This window comes from Callithrix jacchus, chromosome 5 (assembly GCF_049354715.1).
Source record: "Callithrix jacchus isolate 240 chromosome 5, calJac240_pri, whole genome shotgun sequence".
Taxonomy (NCBI): Eukaryota; Metazoa; Chordata; class Mammalia; order Primates; family Cebidae; genus Callithrix; species Callithrix jacchus.
In genome coordinates, this window is record NC_133506.1 from 25,116,721 (window position 1) to 25,124,648 (window position 7,928).

The 7,928-nt window shown below is 44.7% G+C and overlaps 1 pseudogene; it reads right to left on the reverse strand.

The window, feature by feature from the left end:
* Nucleotides 1–6,196: 6,196 nt before the first annotated feature.
* Nucleotides 6,197–7,928, reverse strand: LOC118153473 (large ribosomal subunit protein eL15 pseudogene; annotated as a pseudogene).

The following is a 7,928-nucleotide window of genomic DNA, read 5'->3' on the forward strand; positions in this document are numbered from 1 at the left end:
TTGTATTTTTAGTAGAGACAGGGTTTCACCTTGTTGACCAGGATGGTCTCCATCTCTTGACTTCATGATTCACCCGCCTCGGCCTCCCAAAGTGCTGGGATTAGAGGCGTGAGCCACCGTGCCCAGCCAGACTATGTATTTTCTAAACTTCAGTTGCAGAAGTGGGTCAGTGACCTAGGTCAGCTCAAAAATCTTAGACATGTGGGAGGCTGAGGCGGGCGGATTACGAGGTCAAGAGATCAAGACCATCCTGGCCAACATGGTGAAACCCCATCTCTGCTAAAAATACAAGAATTAGCTGGGCTTGGTGGCATGCACCTGTAGTCCCAGCTACTCAGGAGGCTGAGGCAGGAGAATTTCTTGAACGCGGGAGGCAGAGGTTGCAGTGAGTGAGATCCAGCCACTGCACTCCAGCCTGATGCCTGGCAACAGAACGAGACTCTATCTCAAAAAAAAAAAAAATCTCAGACATGAGAATGGCTCAGGGATTCACATGTGACCCAAAGTAGCCCCATGAGAATCAAGCCTAAGACTTTTGCTAGACTCACGATAAATATGAGTTCTCTTTGTTTCTCCTTCCTTCCTTCCTTCCTTCCTTCCTTCCTTCCTTCCTTCCTTCCTTCCTTCCTTCCTTTCTTCCTTCCTTCTTTCTTTCTCTTGATGGAGTCTTGCTCTGTTGCCCAAGCTGGAATGCAGTGGTGTAATCTTGGCTCACTGCAACCTCAGCCTCCTGAGTTCAAGGGCTTCTCCTGCCTCAGCCTCCTGAGTAGTTGGGATTCCAGATGTGTGCCACCATGCCTGGCTATTGTTTTGAATTTTAGTAGAGATACGGTTTCACTGTGTTGGCCAGGCTGGTCTCAAAAGATCTGCCTGCCTCAGCCTCCCAAAGTGCTGGGAATACAGGCATGAGCCACCATGTCTCGCTGAGTTCTCTTTCAGTTGCAGTTAATAAACTAGTAGACTGTGAGCCAGAATCTGCTGCAGATTATTTTTGTCTCTGCATGGGAAAAAAAAGAAAAAAGAAAAAAAACTCATGAAAATGAAGCCAACTCAGAGGCGAGCAAGGCAGCTTTCCTTTACAGAATGACTTGGGAACCCAGGCTACTTCCCTTCTGTGGCTCTGCCATCTTTAGGACCTCGGTTCTCTTTGCTTCTAGCAAACAGAAGAAGAACCATAAATGGGGATTCTCCATCTACTTTAAAAAATCAAGCCTAGAAGTGATACATGTCACTTCTATTCTCATTCTATTGCAAAGCATCAGCCATCTGGCCACACACAGATACAAGGAGAGCAGGAAATGGAGTCCCTGCATGGGAATCCATCTTTAAGAGACAGCTCCATTCTATAGAATGAGCAGCACAAATTTTTGGAGGAGCACCAGTCATCTCTGACACCTGCAGGGATAATAAAGGGACAGGAATATGGCTGGGAATATGGCAAGGATTTGAAGGTCCTGAAACATGCAAAATCATTTGGACTTCATTCTATGGGAAATAAAAAGCTATAAAAAGCTTTGAGCAAGAGCGTAGATGGTCACATCTACAACAGAAAGATAATTCTGAAACGGTAAAAGACGGAAAAAGGGCTAGGCACAGCGGCTCACACCTGTTGTAATCCCAGCACTTTTGGAGGCTGAGGCGGGCTGATCACCTGAGGTCAGGAGTTCAAGACTAGCCTGGTCAACACAGTGAAACACCGTCTCTGCTAAAAATACAAAAATTAGCTGGGTGTGGTGGCGCACACCTGTGTTCCCAACTACTCAGGAGGCTGAGGCAGGAGAATCATTTGAGCCTGGGAGGCGGAGGTTGCAGTGAGCCAAGATAATGCCATTTCACTCCAGCCTGTGTGACAGAGCAAGGCTGTCAAAAGAAAGAAAGAAAGAGAGAAAGGGAGAAAGGGAGACATGGAGGGAAGGAAGGAAGGAAGGAAGGAGCCTCGGACTCCCAAAGTGCTGGGATTACAGGCATGAGCTACCATGCCCAGCCTGCCTGGCTAATTTTTAGTTTTAATTTTAATTTTTAATTTTTTTTTTTAGAGATGGGGTCTCGCTATGTTGCTCAGGCTGGAGTGCAGTGGCTATTCACAAGTGTGATCCCAATACTGATCAGCACAGGAGTTTTGACCTGCTCCATTTCCCACCTGGACCGGTTCAACCCTCCTTAGGCAACCTGGTGGTCCCCCACTCCCGGGAGGTCACCATATTGATGCTGAACTTAGTGCGGACACCCTATCAGCATAGCACACTACAGCCCAGAACTCCTGGGCTCAAACGATCCTCCCACCTCAGCCTCCTGAGTAGCTGGGACTACAGGCACGCACCTCTGCGCCCAGTCTACCTGGCTAATTTTTTTGAAAAAAAATTTTGTAGTGATGAGGTCTCACTACATTGCCCAGGCTAGTCTCAAACTCTAGACCTCAAATGATCCTCCTGCCTCAGCCTCCTTAAATGCTGGGATTACAGGCAGGAGCCACCGTGACTGGCCTATAACTTCTTGAGATAGAAGCCTTTCTTCTTTCCTAATATATCCATTAAGCTATAAATTCCTCTGTCAGTACCTTCGTTAGCAATCTTCCACACATTATGCTACGCCACATCTTCATTGTCATTCAGTTTTCATTTCGGTTGTGAATCTTTCCTTAGGTCATGAGTTATTTAGGTATGTTTTGCTATTTTTCTATTCTCTTTCTATCAACAAACAAATAAAGCAAAGAAAAATAAAACAGGAAAAAAGTCTAATGAGAAATTTCCAACAATAACATATGAAAAGATTTAGGAATATAACAATTTCTATTATTGCCCACGAGAGCTAACTAAAAGGTGCTACTTACATAATGGAGACAATTTTAAAGAAACGAAACTGCCTAGATATAATAGAGCGTCTTTCCCACCAGCCCTTAACTATGAACCACGATGGCATAATACCATTTCACACTTACCTCTGGTCTAATAACGTAGCTCTTTACTCATACTAATTTTCTTTTCCAATTTAGAGAAGTAATTTGGGCGTACATATATAGTTTTCACTCTAGAGTTTCATGACTTCAAGACGGCTTAGTGTCAAAAGCCCTTGCGGGAACTTGAAGGAAACTTTTGTTGTGTTAACTGCACTCTGTGGCTCCCCCTAGCATTTTCTGGAGAGGTCAGAGCCTGTGTGCAAGGCTGTGCTTCATCTGAGCCCCTTAGTAATGAGAGGGGCCACAGAAGTAGGGCTTGATCAACTTGGAGGGAGAGCTAGGCTGATGGTGAAGGCTGAGGGTCAACATTGAGTCAGTTTCCAGGAGGCAGCTGCTGGCCCAGCAGTCCACTAAGTGGTGGAAGGCCAAGGAAGGCCAGAATACTTCTAGAATCACTGGCTGTGGCTTGGGATGAACCTGGGAATGCATAGGCTAGTCAAGTTGGGAAGGCACTTAAGTTGAATGCAATACAACTTTTGCATTCAAACAATTTGCATACAACAATTTTTTTATAGTATAAAATTAAAATTAGCAAAGATAATTTTATTGCTAGCATTAGATGATAGAGAAAAGGAAAGGAAGAAAGCATACTAATTTTACCATTGTTCATAGCAGGAAGTGAACATCTAATCTAATGTCTAAAGGAATAGAGAATTGAGTCCAATTGTATTGCATATATTTACATATACTCACTAGAACAAAAATACACCTTTCCTTTTTCTTTCTTTCTTTTTCTTTTTTGAAACAGAGTCTTGCTCTGTCACCCAGGCTGGAGTGCAGTGGCATGATCTTGGCTCACTGCAACTTCCACCTCCAAGGTTCAAGGGATTCTTCTGCCTCAGCCTCCTGAGTAGCTGGGACTACAGGCTAGCGTGCCACCAGCCTAGCATGCCACCACGTCTGCCTAATTTTTGTATTTTTAGTAGAGATGAGGTTTCACTGTGTTGGTTAGGTTGGTCTCAAACTCCTAACCTCGGAATCTGCCTGCCTTGGCCTCCCAAGGTGCTAGAACTACATGTGTGAGCCATCGCACCCGGCCACAAGTTTCCTAAAGATCAGAAGACACAGGTGAGAAAAGACAACTAACTTCCCTATGCAGAAGAAATCCAAAATATTATGTAGCTACTCTGCTTCTATTAGATTTGTATTGCTGCTGTAACAAATGACCACAGATGTCATGGCTGGACACGATACAAACTTACCATCCTACAGTTCTCGAGGTCAAAGTTCTGACATGTGCCTTGCTGGGGTAAAATCGAAGCTCAGCAGGCTGTATTCCTCTCTGCAGGCTCTAAGGGAGGACCCATACCCTTCTCTTTTCCAGATTTTAGAGGCTGCCCACTTTCCTCAGCCCATGTCTCCTTCCATCTTCAAAACAGGCAATGGCAAGTTGAATTCTCATGTCCATCACTCCAACCTCCTCTTCTGCCTCCCTCTCCCACTTATTTTTTTTTTTTGAGACAGAGTCTCACTCTGTCACCCAGGCTGCAACTCAGTGGCACAATCTCACCTCACTGTAAGCTCTGCCTCCTGGGTTCAAGCAATTCTCCCTGCCTCAGCCTCCCAAGTAGCTGGGATTACAGCCACCCGCCATCAGGCCTGGCCAATTTTTGTATTTTTTAGTAGAGATGGGACTTCATCCTGTTGTCCAGGCTGGTCCTGAACTCCTGACCTCAGGTGATCTGCCCACTTAGGCCTCCCAATATTCTGGGATTATAGGCGTGAGCCACCGCGCCTGGCCTTTTTTTTTTTTTTCTTTGAGATAGGGTCTTGCTCTGTCGCCCAGGCTGGAGTGCAGTGGTGCAATCTTGGCTCACCGCAACCTCCATCTCCCAGTTCAGGTGATTCTCCCACCTCAGCCAATCAACTAGCTGGGACTTTAGGCAGGTGCCACCATGCCTGGCTAATTTTTATATTTTTTTGTAGAGATGGGGTTTCGCCATGTTGCCTAAGTGTCTTCCACTTTTAAGGATCCTTGTGAACACATTCGGTCTGGCTGGATAGGCACAATACTCTATTTTAAAAATCAGTTCATTAGCTGGGTGCTGTGGCTCACGCCTGTAATCTCAGCACTTCAGGAGGCCAAGGTGGGTGGATCACTTAAGGATACGAGTTCGAGACCAGCCTGGCCAACAGAGTGAAACCCTGTCTCCACTAAAAATACAAAAATTAGCCGGGCATGGTGGCAAATGCTTGTAATCCTGGTTACTTGGGAGGTTGAGGCAGGAGAATTGCTTGAAGCCGGAGGTGGAAGTTGCAGTGAGCTGAGATCACACCATTGCACTCCAGTCTGGGCAACAAGAGAAAAACTCCGTCTAAAAACAAACAGGCTGGGCATGGTGGCTCACACCTGTAATCCCAACTCTTTGGGAGGCCAAGACAGGCAGATCACCTAAGGTCAGTTGTTTGAGACTAGCCTGGACCACATGGTAAAACCCCATTTCTACTAAAAATACAAAAATTAGCCAGGCGTAGTAGCTTACACCTGTAGTGCCAGCTACTCAGGAGGCTGAGGCCTGAGAATTACTTGAACCCAGGAGACGGAGGTTGCAGTAAGCTGAGATCACTCCATTGCACTCCAGCCTGGGCAACAGAGTGAGACTCCATATCAAAACAAACAAACAAACAAGAAACTCATGATAAACTCCTTGCACAAAGACACTCTAAAATAAAGTGAAAACAAGTATGACAAATTACCTTTTAAGAATAACTTAGAAGGGGGAAGTAGGGGTTAAGAGAAGCTGGATAATATGTACAAAAATACAATTTGATAGAAGAAATAAATTCTACTCCAATAGTACAGCAGGGAAATAAAAGTTAACAATAATTTAGTGTATATTTCAAGATAGCTAGAAGAGAATTGTAACATTCTGCTTCAGGTTAGGGATATCCTAATTACTCTAATTTGATCATCACACATTGTATGCATGTGTCAAAAGATCACGTGTACTCTCAAAATATATATAACTATGATATATCAATTTTAAAACGACAGAAAAAATGATTTAGATCCAGTTTACCAGTGAAATCCTTCATGCCAGGCATGGTGGCTCATACCTGTAATCCCAGCACTTTGGGAGGCTGAGGTGGGCGGATCACAAGGTTAGGAGTTCAAGACCAGCCTGATCAACATGGTGAAACCCCATCTCTTAAAAAAAAAAAAATCCCACAATAGGCTGTTGGAAAGAAAGAAAAAAAAAGGAAGTCCTTTAAGTGTCCAAGTTATTAAGGATCAGCTAATTATTACATAGTGTGTCTCTACCGTATAAAATAAGAATAAAAATCTTTTCAAAACATTTTTTGTTTGTTTTGTTTCAGACAGGGTCTCACTCTTTTTTTTTCTGTCCAAAATTGTTTATTAGGTATGAATTTTACAAACTTTACATCAGTGGTAATGGTGGAGCTGGGGAATATCACGTCTTCTCCAAGCTGCACGACAAGACCCACCAACAGTGTGGTGGAACTTATGGCCATTTCCAAGGCCTTGGCTCTTTCGGCCTGCAGATGTCAGCCCACGTGTCTCCCTGTGCTTGTGGACTGGCTTGGTGATCCACTGGGTGTCAGGATTTCTTCTGATAGCTTTATGGAATGCATCAGTGAGGATAACCGCAAAAAATTCATATGTGGAACCCAACCCAGTAAGAAGTCAGGGCTCTTAGAGCCCCACAGTGGCATCCAGCTTGATCCTCTGCCATGAACTGAAGCTTCAAGCAAACTTTAGCTGGTTAACACCATAATGTTCAGGCTTGACATAAGTTGCACCCTTAGGAACTGGGCATTTGGGGCTACCACTGCTTACACGAATCCTACGTATGATGTAACCTAGCTTGGCTTTGTAGCCCAGTCGGCCCACTTTATGGGGCCAGGTGGGTGGGGGAGCCTGTGGAGAGCAGGCAGCTGGTGGTACTGCCAGCAGCAGACCCTCAGAAGAAAGCACATGACATCAGACTGCTTCTCCCTCCATAGCTCCTGAATGTACTTGTATGCACTCACTGTGGCTTACCTGATGGCTGCTGCCAGACAGAAAGGCAACGTCTTGCTCTTTTGGCCAAGCTGGAGTGCAGAGGCACAATTATGGCTCACTGCAGCCTCCACCTCCTGGGGTCAAGCCTAAGTCTCCCGAGTAGCTGGGACCACAGGCGTGCACCACCATCCCTGGCTAATATTTGTATTTTTTTGTAGAGACATGGTCTTACTATGTTGTATAAGCTGGTCTCAAACCCTGGGCTCAAGCAATCTTCTTGCCTTGCCCTCCCCAAAGTGCTGGTATCATAGGTATGAGCCACCACACTCAGCCAAAACGTTTTTTGAAAGAAAACAAAATCAGAGGCAGGGCGAGGTGGCTCACACCTGTAATCCTAGCACTTTGGGAGGCCAAGGCATGAGGATCACTGGAGCTCAGGAGTTCCAGACCAGCCTGGCCAACATAGCAAAACCCCATCTCTACTAAAAACATAAAAATTAGCCAGGCTTGGTGGCACACATCTGTAGTTCCAGCTACGCAGGAGGCTGAGGCAGAAGAACCGCTTGAACCTGGGAGGCAGGAGGTCACAGTGAGCCAAAGTTGTGCCACTGCACTCCAGCCTCGGTGACAGAGTGAGACTCTTAGAAAGAAAGAAAGAAAGAAATAAAGAAAGAAAGAAAGAAGGGAGGGAGGAAGGAAGGAAGGAAGGAAAGAAAGAGAAAGAAAGAAAGAAAGGAAGAAAGAAAGAAAGACAAAAAATCAGAAGAGCCAGACACCAAGAACCAAGCAAATAGACCATAAAATACTTTTTAAAATAAAATGTGTTTTTAAAAAAATGGTTAATGAATCAAGAAAAAGAAATAAAGGTCTTCTTTTTAAAGTTACAAAGGTAACGATAATTAACAGAATTTAAGAATAAAATAATGGGAGAAAGAGAGTAGAGAAGAAGGAAATGTAAAGCGGTTAAATTGCCATATTCGTGTTGGGGAACTCACGGATGTTGCACAT